Source organism: Hakea prostrata, chromosome 5, assembly GCF_041222555.1.
Source record: "Hakea prostrata isolate BN-2017 chromosome 5, UWA_Hpros_2, whole genome shotgun sequence".
Lineage (NCBI taxonomy): Eukaryota > Viridiplantae > Streptophyta > Magnoliopsida > Proteales > Proteaceae > Hakea > Hakea prostrata.
Genome location: NC_142604.1, coordinates 23510481 through 23524328, shown reverse-complemented (window position 1 = coordinate 23524328; position 13848 = coordinate 23510481). Strand labels below are relative to the sequence as shown.

The 13848-nt window shown below is 39.0% G+C and overlaps 1 pseudogene; it reads left to right on the top strand.

The window, feature by feature from the left end:
* Window positions 1-13413, top strand: part of LOC149015727 (uncharacterized) — a 52231-nt pseudogene extending 38818 nt beyond the window's left edge.
* Window positions 13414-13848: the final 435 nt, after the last annotated feature.

Here is a 13848-nt window from a genome sequence, read left to right as displayed (position 1 = left end):
TGACTTGCATTGGGCTAGGCTTTACTTGTGACATGCGCCGATACTTGACCAAATGGTGATGTGAGAGAGCGGTGACCGATTCCCCTTACCATGGTTTTGATGACTTTACCGATCTTCCCCGGGCATTCCCAAGATATGGAAATGGGAGAGTGACTCGACGACCCGAGAAGTACGGTGCTATGACTTAAAGCATGTCTACCTTAGAGACCAGCATTCATAGAGTTAGGCTCATATCTGCATCATATGTTCCATATCACATTGCATTATTATATGTTCTGAATGTGTATGATTTCTAATTATGGAATAACTTCCTTGTTGAGTTCTTCGAACTCATTCCTTTTGTGCAAATGTTTTAGATTACATTCTAGGTACCGAAGATTACGATGGCACCTCCTATGAGGCGGACTATGATTCCACATACTACCCTCCGGGTAGTGGCATCGGTGAGGATTCGTATATTGGAGCTGAGGAGGATTATTATTCGCACCGGGGTTAGCCCCACGATCGTGCGGGAGCGGCAGCGCTGGGTTTACTTCATCCGTACTGTTGAGGAGACTACCATTAGTATAGAAGAAACCCTAGCATAGTGCCCCATTCCCCTGGTGTATTTGTGGAACCATTGGTCTTGTAACTAACTTATCTTTGAGATTATCTTTTGACACTTAGACATGTATTTGACGTTATCACACTTCGTTTCCGCTGTTCTGAGAGAGTGGTTATCATACCTTCTCTCACCCTTATGATTATGCTTTAATGTTATTGCCTTCCGCACTCTGATTTATTTAGTCTTATCTTATTCATGATATTTAGTATTAACTGTTTTTACCATTGATTATTTTTTTTTTTTTTTTTTTTTGTTTTTGTGGGGGGGGGGGGCCCCGCTCTTGTCCTTGGTTTTTTTTTTTGTTTGGGGGGGGGGGCCCCTCCTTGCGTGGATCACATCCCGGGTATTCCAAATGGGGTACCGGCTGGGTGGATGTGACAGAAGAAGCTGCACATTGATGAAGGAGAGCTTGGTTGTTGGACCTAAAGCCTATTTGGAGATGGTTTGAAGGCATCCCTCCATGCTAGGTATGTTGTAAGAAGCCCATGCAAAGATATTGAGGTTTGGACAACTAATTCCTTGTTTTAGAGTTGCTGACATGGTTGGTCGACTGATTGGTCGACTGGCCAATCGACTAACCAATCGACCAACAGGGGCATAATGGTCAGTTTGGTGAAATCCTAGTATTTTTAGGACTTTTTGGGCTATTTAAAGGGGGGGGGACTCAGTGTTTTTCACTCACAATTAGTTCTAAGCCTTTGGAGAACGTGGGAAGAACCCTAGAACCTCTCCTCCAAAGCCAAGGAAGATCCTCAAGCATCCGTCCAAGTTTCTTCGTCGATTCTTCTTCTAAAAGGTTAGTAATCGATTCGTTTCTTCTTTGATCTATTCGCTCTTCTATTCTTCTGATCTTATGATTATGAGAAAGTTATTACACTATTGTAATGGCCTCTTCTCTAATTCTATTAGCCCTAGAGTGAATCCCCCAATTCACTCTATGTTCTTGAAGCCATATGGCAATGATTCTTGAAATTGACTTTACCTATGATCTTGATCACTCCCTCATTATTTTTCTACTGATCTTGGTGATTGTGAGGTCTCACAACAGTGTTACAATCTTTCCTTCTATCCCCTTTATTGAGGGGTTGATCCCTAATTTTCCTTTTACCATGGGAAACCAAAAGTAGGGTGATTTTGGGAGGAAACCCTTGGGTAATCCTCATGAGAGGGTAACCAAATTGGTTAAAACTAATGTTTCTATTAATTTGATGGATCCTCCCCAATGCTATTCTTGATTTTGAAATACTAATTCTATGTTTCCCTTACTCCTTGTGAACCTGCCTTGGGTTATTTTGAGCGTTGATTTTGGGTAACCCTCATGAGAGGTAGCCAAATTGGGAAACTCTAATCCTCTTTTAATTTTTTGGATCCTTTCCAATACTTTCTTGATTGTAAATTCTAAGCTTCTCTTACCTAGGGAGAATCTTTATTCTCCCTAATCTTACCATGAGAGCCATGGACTATATATGATGAAATCCTAATTTTATGGCTCAATCAAGATCCTATATTTTGACCATGATTTGATGCGTTGACCTTCTTAGATAGTCTTACTATGTTCTAGGAAGCTTCCCTTCGAATTTCAGAGCAATCGGACTTCAAACGAAGAAGTTATGACCAAATTAGGGTTTTCTACCCCATTGGTCTACTGGTTGGTCTACTGACCCAATTGACCAACCAAGGCCAACCATAACACCAGCTTGTTTCTTCGCCCAATTCGATCTGTTTGATTTCTAATCTTCTAGGGCTTATTCCTAATGATGTGAGAGAGTGTTGACCTAAACCCCAGCCAAGGTTGCCCGGAAGGTTTCAGGACCCAATTATCACTGACAGAACCCAAGATACCAAGATGGTTGAGGGAGAGTGATTTGAGACCTACCCAAAGGAGTATGGTGCTATAACTTAAAGCGTGTCTGCCAATAGAGACCAGCATACATATATATAGAGTTAGAAGCATACTTGCATGTATTGTTTCATATCATTGCATATATGTTTGCCTATGATTGCATGTGAAGATGCTTATTGTGATTGGATATACTTGCTATGTCACATCCCCCCAGCCGGTACCCTAACAAGCATACCCAAGTGTGTGATTCACAGCCTCGAAGATCAAGTATCGAGGAAATCATCCTCCCACATATGCAATAACATAATCATGAACAGAAAATAATCAATGTTTTAATATTATAAACAAAAGATCTAAATCAGGAAATGAATATCAGTATAATCAAAGTGCGGAAAATGATACCAGATGTAAGCACATCAAAAAGAGGTAGAGTGAGGCGGAAACTCACTCCACAGTTACAGCGGAATGTAGCACGTAAGTCTAAAAAGAATTACAACTGTTTCTAAAGGAAAGTGAGGAAAAGAAAGTCAAACTGAACTACGAGTTGTCTATTCTATAGATAACATCTTCAAAATAGTGGACTTCATCAATCCAACACAGATGTTCCAATTCTACGTTATGTCTAAACGTAGTACGCAACTTGATCGCTCGAGGGATCATTAGTGTGATCTTCATTGTTGCCAGTACCTTGCGTGTAGTATGCTTCATCGGGTTGCGCTTCATCGTATTGTCCTTCATAATAGTCAATACCTGTAGAATAATCTAACAGAAAGATTGCACAAAAAGGAGTGAGTTCGAATAAACTCAGCAAGGCAAGTTAACTCATAACAACATAAATAACATACAACAGAACATAACATGATGCAATGCAATATGAAACAGATAATGTATGTATGCATCTAAACACTATGTATGATGGTCTCTATTGGTAGACATGCTTTAAGTCATAGCACCATGCTTCTCTGGGTAAGTCTCAGTCACTCGGCTCCGGTTGGTAATGGGTTCGTCATCCCTCGGGACATTCCATGGTTGGGGGTTAGGTCACCGCTCTCTCACATCACCATTAGTCTAAGTATTGGCGCATGTCAGGGTTAAGCATAGCCAAATGCAAGTCATCTACTTAGTCATATCAAGTTAGTTCCAGATACGTCCATTCCTCCCCTCTCGAGATCCTTTTCGGTATCCTTCACACTAGAGTCCTCATAGTCCCGGACTACGAACTCATCAACCCTATTGGTTATCCACATATGGTAAACGGGAAGCTCTCATGTCCCCTCACAGGTTGGTTACCGGTTTTGAGCTCCCATGAGCCCAAGTCTATCCATATGCAACCCTCCCAATAAATGGCCCCCACAATGTGATTCATGTCCTCTCACGAGTTGGTTACCGGTCTTGAGCGCCATGAATCCCCATTGCTACCATGGGTCGTTCAGTCTCAATACCCTTCCGACTAGGGTCTAATATAACGGGGGCATCCTAGCCAAACACTGCTAGACAGCCCTAAGTATGACAACCAATGGTTCAAGAAGGTGTCAATGGGCAACCCCGGAAATATCCGATACTATTTTCGTTGATGTCCAAGGACAGAAGTGTCAAAAGGACACCTCTCAATCCCAAACCATACTTAATCAAACATATTCTCAGATCAGTCATGACATCAAAATCAACACCTCATCATACAAAAGAGAATGTAAAAGCATAATCCAATCACTAAACAATATGCAGTAATAAGCATTTCATATAAGCTTGAATAATGAAAAAGAAAACATAAGTGAAGTGCTATTGTACTTACAGTAGTACATCATAAGTATAAAATACAATAACAGTAGTTAAACTCAGAGTTTCTTAAATTAGAAACCAAAGTATACACAATCTATGTTATTATGAAATAACTGTCCTTACCTTAATTATCGTCGAAGATAATCCAAAGATCAAAGAGAGAGGTTCCAAACTTAGCAATTAAACCCCTAACAATCATAGATACAACATTAGGAAAGAAGCCTAAAAGATTAGAGAGCAAACGAATCAAACAGAGCGAAAAACAGAGCTTCTGACTTCATTGGTCGATTGATTGGTCTACTGACCCAGTCGACCAACAGAGTCAGTACGAAGCAAATACGAGAAAATTGATCCGAAACTCAATCTACGGGTTCGGAACTTCACGAAACTTGGAGGAAAACTTTAGGATAGTATTCTAACACTAAGGGAGTAAAGATTGGGCACTAATAATGATTAAAAACACTACCTTTTTAAAATCATGGTTTGCCCAATTGGGAGAAAACCTTAGAATTCGATGAAAAATATACTATGAAAATCACAGAAAAGACAAGGGATGATTTAGATCTCATCCAAGAAACAGGTAATCAAAATCAAACACAAGTACGTCATGAAATTTAGATTTAGTTGGCTAAGAAATCAGATCCATAAGAAGAACTAGGGTTTCAAAGGATCTTACAAGAATTAGGGTTGAGATCTCTATGCTGATCATAAACCCTAAAGAAAAGAATGAGATCATGGAAGAGATGGTTGCAAGAATGAAGCATCTTCTTCCCAATCTCAAACAAGAACAAGATCGAAGAATGATAAATCACAACACCAAAAAATTACTAACCTTGAATTGACAGATTGGAGATGAGAGACTTCAGATCTTGCGGAGAATTCTTCGAAATCACCAAAGAGAGTTTCAAATGAGTCTTCCCACGTTCTCAGAGTGTTTTGGAGGTAGAGGACACTAAGAAACACGAAGTGTGTTTAAATAGAGAGTGAAAAACCCTAAAATTGGAGTTTCTCGGGTTTAACACACTATTGGTTGAATGCTTGGTCGACTGGACCAGTCGACCAATCATGTCAGCAAGGTTCAAACAGGGAATTGAAGGATCAATTGGACACCAAACCTAAAGGGCTTTTACACACACATCAAGTGACATACCTAGGGTGTAGAAATGCCTTCAAACCAAGTCAGATAATACTCAAAGTCTTTCAACTAATCTCATCTTCAGTCAGGTGTAGTTTCCTTTCTAGTTTTGCACAAACTTCCAAGATTGGAACACCAACATCAACATCCATGGGTTTAGATTCAGACTTCATATCTTCCACTGAGATGGCCCACAGTTGACTTCTTCTTTTACTCCGGGTCATAAGATCTAGTTTCCAAGTCAAGGTTAGGGCTAGGTTTCACATGCTAAGTTCTTTTGAGCTTACCCTTTAGGGGACTTGTTTTTATATGACATTGCATGTCACATCCCGCCCTAAATCCACCAAGGGGATACCCTATCTGGATTACCCGGGGAGTGAATTACTGTCCCGCCGATCAAGTTTAGGAACGATCATAGTCACTTAGCACAATAATATAATCAAAAGCAAGAACAATTCCTTATTTCCAAATAATTCAATAATAAAAGTCGAGAAAGTACCTCAGAAGGATTCACAAATAACATCAAAGTGCGGAAAGGATTTCATTAGTATAAACAATCAAGTGTAAAATGGAGGGAGGAAACCCGTCCTATAATATTAGCGGAAGATGAAACGACTAAAAGTAAAGGTTACAACCGATTCACCAAATAACAAGTGAAACAACTAAGCTATAGTCCCGACAATTCAAATAAAAGGTTAAAAAGGGAATGAGGCGACATCCCATCCCTAACACACAATGTAAAACTGAACTGCTACAAAAAGTCCCGATCTCGGTCTACTCGTCTTTATCAACTGGTTCATCGCCACCAGTATGATACAAGTCTTCAACTCGGCCTCCAGAGGGTTGACTGCTACAGCCAACAGTGGTATTACCTGCAGAAAAGTCTAACAAGATATGTTGCGAAAAGGAGTGAGTTCAAAAGAACTCAGCAAGGAAAGTTATTCCACAATAACATAAATCATATGATGCACAGCACAGCATGATGCAATATGATATGAGACATATGATGTAAACATGAATCTAACTCTAAGTATGCTGGTCATCTAGGGTAGACATGCTTTAAGTCATAGCACCATACTTCTCTGGGTCGTCAGTCACTCTCCCATTTCCATATCTTGGGAATGCCCGGGGAAGATCGGTAAAGTCCTCAAAAAACCATGGTTGGGGATTTAGTCACCACTCTCTCACATCACCTTTTGGTATAAGTATTGGCGCATGTAACAGTAAAGCCTAGCCCAATGCAAGTCATCTACTCAGTCATATCAACTCAGATCCAGATACGTCCATTCCTCACCCCCGGCGATCCTTTCCGGTATCCTTCTCACTAGAGTCAGCGTAATCCCGGATTACGGACTCATCAACCCTATTGGTCATCCACAAATAATAAACGGGAAGCTCTCACGTCCTCTCACGGGTTGGTTACCGGTCTTGAGCGCCCATGAGCCCAAGTCTATCCATTTGCAACCCTACCAATAAATGGTTCCCACAATGAGATTTATGACCTCTCACGGGTTGGTTACCGGTCTTGAGTGCCCACAAATCCCCACTGCTACCACGGGTCGTTCGGTCTCAATGCCAGTCCTATGTATGTCATCCAATAACCCGGGAAAGAGTCGATAGGCACCTTCGGAGAACATCCCATACTATTCCCTCCGGTGCCCAAGGACAGAAGCGTCAATAGGACACTTCCCAATCCCAAGTTATACGTAGGCAATCACATATTCAAGTTCATCACTTCTCATGCATCCAATACATCTTCATAATACAAGTTAAATCATGATATTGAAATGAATCATCATAGACATAAGTAAACAAGAATAGTAATGTAACATGACAAGAGTATAAAGATTTCAATACTACTGTTCTAACACGTATATCACAGTCTTATAACGATTAAAAGAAATCAAGAGATTCTATTCATAAATAAGAACATAAATCATAAGTTGATGATCTATATGTTTATGGAGATAACCATCCTTACCTTGGGTTGAGTTAATGATGAATTGAGAATACCAAGAATTAGTCCAAAAGAATTGTTAAGACCCTAAACAAACATCAATAATAAGTTAGAGAAGAAGTCGAGAAGATCGGATATCATTTGAGTCAAAACTGACCAAGGTTGCTGTCAGCAACAACTTTGGTCGATGGTTTTGGTCGATGGTATCGACCAAAATGATCGACCAAAATAATCCTCGGGCAGAATAGTGGATTTTGGGGATTTTGGTCCGAAATGGGTCTTCCGGGGTTCGGATCGATCTGAAACTTGGAGGAATGATTAATAACAATGTAAGAACACTACCTAGCAAGTATTATCAAAATCCAATGGTCCAAATGAAAACCCCCAAATTGAGGTCCTATGTTCTAAAGACAAGAATCCTAGCATTCATGAGAAATTGATGTAATTGAAAGGGAAGCTAGAGAATTAGTTGGGGAATAGGTTAGGAACATGATTACAATCATTTGCAAGCCAGAGATTTGACTAATCATACTCCACATCTCAGTTTAGTATAAGAAATCAAGTTGTTAAGCAAGGAATCATGGTAATGTATATGTAAGGATCAAGATGCAAGTGAAGCATAGCAAGAATGAAGGAAAAACAAGTATAAATGGGAAGAGACGTTCATGGCAAGGTGTTTGCAAGGTTGCAGCACCTTGGCCATGGTCTCATCAGTAAAAGAAGAAGAGAAGTGAGTAGAATAGAGAGCAAGAGAGAGAATCATACCTTAGAAGATGGTAGTTGGAGAAGAGAGACAAGGATTCTTGTAGAAGGTCATCACCCAAGCTAAGGAGGAGCCTAAGAGGAGCCTTCCCACGTTCTCAGGTGTTGAAATGAGTGAAATATCGTTCTAGGTTCGAGGTTTCACTTAAATAGAAGAAGGAATATCCAAAAAGCATCTTTTTCTCGATTCTGGGCAACTTTGGTCGATGGTCCTTGGTTGACCAAAACCATCGACCAAAATAGGTAACAGGTTTCAGCAGAAAATCCAGAAATAGTTCAGCAACTTCGAACAGGGATTCGGAGGGCTATACAAGGTCAAATTGAGTGAGGTTTTCTCCTACAAGTCAATCAAGAAGTCTAGTTTCCAGAAATACCTTTGGATCAAGCATGTGAGGTCATTAGGTCCACCAACTAAGCTCACATTCTTCGATGCACAAGCAGGATTTGCCAGACACAGTTCAGCAACTTCGGACAAGGATTAGGAGGGCTATATGGGGTCAAATGGAGTGGGGTTTTCTCCAAAAAGTCCATCAAGAAGTCTAATTTCCGGAAATATATTTGGATTGAGCACAGGAGTTCATTTGGTATTTCAACTAATTCACCCCTCTTCGGTGCGCAGATTCAAAACTAACACTGACAATGCTCTCAAGTGAGGGGCATCATCGTCAATGTTCAAGGGCTTGGGTTCCAACACCAAAATATCAACCAAGAGGGTCCACAAGTCTCATTTCCCCCACTTTGGGTTTTCGGACCTACAAACATAATAGGTCCCGGGCCGGGCCAAGGTAGGATAAGGCCAAACATTACAAATCTATCCTAAGGGAAAGGTCTGACATGGCTTCCTAAGGTTTTCAAAGATGATAATATTGAAACTAAAGTCCAACTTTTAAGGTCTAACATTGAACAAGTCTTTCTTTATCCCAAAATAAAAAGGGTGTTCGAGCTAGGTTTGGGCTGGATGTTACATTGCAGGTCCGAAAGAGAACCCGTGCCACAGTACGGAGAACCCTTCCATATATGATGCAGCTTCGGAAGTCTCTGGAGACGGTTATGATCAATGGGGCAGCCAACACCCAGGTTTGGACTGCATTGATGGCTCCTATTGACGGCAGCCGGCATCGTCTTGTTCACCAATGGGATCGTGCGCTAGATGCTGATCTGAAGCTTCAAGAGAATAACCCAAAGGTGAAGAAGAAGAAGAGCCGATGGAAGATGTTTATTAGATTTCTCTTTTCTTCTAGAGTTTTCCTTTTTCATATATTAGGTTAGAGCTTTGCTTTAGATTTCGATCTACCTTTCGCATATGTTGTGAAGTATATTTTCGCTATACTCTACAGTTGTCTTCGATTGGTATCTTATTGTTTAGCACTCTGATATTCTTTTGTGATCCTTCTGAGATCATTTCTTGACTTTTATTATTAAATTACTTGAATTATAATTTGTTCTTGCTTTTGATTATGTTATTGTGCTAAATGGATATGATCATTCCTAAACTTGATCTTTAGGGTTGTGGATCACACACTCGCGTATTCCAGATAGGGTACCGACGGGGTGGATGTGATAGGAATTCACTCTAAGACTATGAGGATTAGAGATTAGGTCATTAAATTAGTATAAGACCTTCCTCACAATCACAACAATGGGTTATAACTATAGAGAGAATAGATCTAGAGAGAGTAGATCTAGAGAGAATAGATGCGAATACTAAACTTGTAGAAGAAAATTCATTGGAGGAATCTTTCACGGATGCTTGGAATCAACCTTGGCCTTGAGGAGGAAGCTCTAGGGTTCTTCTAACGTTCTCCAATAGATAAGAGGCAAAGTGGTACGAATTATATCGAATTTTGAATATATGGACTCCAAAAACCTAATTTTTCAAAAAGTGGCAATTCTGTCCTGCACCAGCTTTGGTCGCTTGGCTTGGTCGCCTGGGACGACCAAGGCAGTGCCTTTAGGTCAATTGCTGAATTTTGGTCTCCAAAAGCCATATTCTCCACTTGGGTCCTCTTCCAACTTAAAAAAGGGTCTTACCTGATTGTGTAGGACTTCCAAAGGTGTCAACACTGTACTCAAAGTCCATCTCCCAATTCAAGCTACATCTTCTATCAAAGTCATTCAGGGTTTCCATATAGGATTTTCATTATCAATCTCCATTGGTTTTAGGTCAGACCCAATGGATTCAAATGAGAGGGTCCACAGCTGTCTTCTACCTTGACTTCGAGTCTTCGGACCTACAACATAAATTTATGGGTTAGGGTTAATGAGGGATTTCATAGTTGAGATCCGTGAGGACACACATGCCTGATGTCATATCATTCATGGTAGGGTTGCATAAAGTATGGATTAAGCTCGTGGGGCGCCCAAAAGATGGTTGAGAGTCGTGAGGGTACACGAGAGGCATCCACCTTATTATATGTGGATGACCATAAGATTACCGGGTAATTTATCCAAAAATCAGTGAGAAATTGTGAGGATCAACATTTCTAGACTTGGTAAGGATACTGGACCAAAAGGGCATGTGGCATGAGAGAAGGTATCTAGATCTTGAGTAGTACGACACATTGATGACTTTATATATGGTTAGGAATTCTCCCTGACACGCACCAATCTTAGACCAGTGGTCGTGGTAAATATGATGGATCTACTCCCCAAATACCTTGGTCGCGGTAAGAGAGTGTTGACTTACCCTTAGATCTTTGGGCTTGTCACCCAAGTCATGAGGGGACATGATGCTGATAAGACGGTAAGGAGGCATGAGGGATTGTAATGCTCGAAAGACGGTTGAGAGCCGTGAGAAATCAGTATGTGTGAAATCTTACGGCACAAAACATGCATTTTACACACTTAGAGCAAAGCTACCTATGGTTTAATGTTGTTTTTGCAGACTTTAGGATTTTTTATGGACTAAGCAAAAATTTGGACTTTTGAATATGAAACATGCAATTTTACAAATCAAGTGGTCCAATTCAAATTCTCAAGTGCAAAAAGGGTCTGATTTGGAGGATGATGGGCTAGAGATGAGATTATGAGCCAACTCCAAGAATATTTTAGAAATAAAGAAGCCAATTTTGGTCGATGACTAAGACTTGTTAATATTTTTATTTTATTTTACTTTATTGTAATTGGAAAAAAGAAAAAATATATATATTGGTGTCCATATGGGGCCCCAAGTAGTTAAAGATTTGGATTTTGTAGAATATTTTATTTTATTAGATTTTATTTATTTTCTGGATTATGTTTCTCTCTCATCCCACTTTCTATTTTTCTTTTACTTTACTATTCTATTTTTTTTTCTTTAATTAACTCACATTACTTTTCTTAAAAATATTTTTTTTCCTCTCTTTCTTCTCAAAGCTTTCTAATTCAATATTTATTATTTTTATTTCCCTTTAATAGCTCCCACTCTCTCTCTCTCTCTCTCTCTCTCTCTCTCTCTCCTCTATTCTCATACCAATAAGGTCTTTCTTTATTTGTTATTTTTTCTTTTCTTTTCCTATTTCATTTTTTATTTAAATTATTATTATTATTATTATTATTATTATTGTTATTTATTTTTTATTTCCTTATTTGAAACCCTTCATCAACTCCTATAAATAAATACCCCTCTCCTCTTAAACTTAGGTTACACTTCTTTTCTCTTTAGTTTTTTAGGTCTTCGACACTTCTTTTCTCTTTAGTTTGTTAGGTATTCTCTAGTCCTTTGATTTCTTTGTGGAGCTCTAGTTTTTAGATTCAATGTTTAGGTTTAATATTTCTATGTAATGCAATAGTTAATCGAGTTATTTAGTTTCTTTTATACAAGTGTATTTCTTTCTTTTAATCAATATAATTTCAAGTTCAAGTTCAAATTTCAAGTTTTAATTTTTCAAAGGATTTGTTTTTCTTTGGGCCTAGCAATTTTAAATTTGGATCATTCCAAATTTTGTTGCTAAGGTTGGTTGAGATTTGAATTGATTATTCAAGCTTTTTTTGTTATTCAAAATTCAATGATGCAAGTAACTTTCGTTAGTAATCTTCTCTCCTTTCTCCATTCCCGCTTCTATCTACTCCTCGATATTCTTAACTTAGGATTTATTTTTCAGTATTTATTTATTGTTTTTCCATTCTTTTGGCTCCTTGATCAAAGATGCCTACCATCTTACCTCTCTTTGGTTAAGGTTCCTTTTTATTTATTGCTTAGTTATTTACTTTATACATTTTATTTTTCCTTAATATTTGTTCCCCCGATCAATGGATTGTAAGCTATGACAAAGGGTCCACAATCAAAGTCATCTTAGTTATATAGTATACTCCACTTCTCTTGATTTAGAGCTAACACTCAGATCACTTCCCTTTTATTTATTTATTTATTTATTGTTCGCATCTTTTATTCTTGTCTTTATTATTTATACATTTTTTTTATTAGATAATGAATGGTTAGGTTATATCTGAGTTTTAATCTCAATTCGATCATATTAAATATGTGTTAGGAACGCTTATTTAGATTCGCTAATTTAGTTTAATTAATTAGTTAGTGATACGGAAGATTTCTACCCGACCGGGTCTAACCCGGATGGGGCTCCACATGCCAGTTAATCGGGAAAGATGCCGATCATCCATGACCAAAAGCGTAACATATGCCACAGATATAGCAATCATCCTTGTTATAGAAAAGTCAACTCAGCGAGTGATTGAATGGGACCAACGACAAGGGAGCATGATCCGAGGAGAAACATCAGCCCTTGTCTGGCTAACTTACCAAATACATAAAAGGTAACACCCACACTATAAATGCATAGATCTACCCTTCCGGTAAGCAACCAATACACTTTGAGCATAATCTTGTGTAGCTTTTGCACGAGACCTCATTCGGTTCATCATCTAACTTTGCCATCGGAGGCGGCTGCCCGGCACACAAGCCGGCCCGCATCTAACCTTTCTTGCAGGACTCATCTTCCGGGATACGAGAGGAGGCTCAGTCGGATCCAGAAGCATAATTGATCCGCATCAGTTAGAAAATTGAATAATCGCACTCTCGCATTACCATTAAGAGTTTAAATTGTAAATTGGTACATCTCCCTAAGATTGACCCATTAGCGACACAATATTGTGCACTTACGGTTATTTTTATTTTGCAAAAAGAGACTAGCATAGTTAGCACACTACATACCTTATAGGATATCATTGGATTTGTATATTGGCATATATTATTCATGTGTGATATGTTCTATCTTGCAAGTTTTTTAGAACTCATTTCTGTTGGGAAAATATTTTCAGATTTTCTTGCACGTTACGATGGTGCAATTGCGCTGGAGTTCTTTGCCTGGCAGAGGAATACAAGACACCGGTTGTGAATGATTACAAGCCACACAGTTAATGTGCATGTGTGGAATTTCCTATGAAACTCAGTAGATTTGATATGAGGATTATTAATTTTCAGCACTTTGAAATTATTTGTTGGAAGGAACATCACTTAGTTTTCATTGAAGGATGTAATAAACACTTTTTCACTTTTCCTTTCTTTCTTTGTTATAATTGACTTGCCTTTGTATGCTGGAATTTGTGGCTAGCTCGGAATGAAGCAACATTCAAGTACAAAGGCCCTGATCCAATAGAAGTTGTGGCTAGATCCCAACGCGCATTCAAGAGTACTAGAATGCAATGGGGAACTTTCAGGGTGTGACTACTCAGTATCATCCTCCAACTCAAAGAGAGAACCAAGAGGCAGGTGTTGCAATTGATAATCTTGATGCGACCATTTGGTGTGATGCGGCTGTACCTTTGAAGGG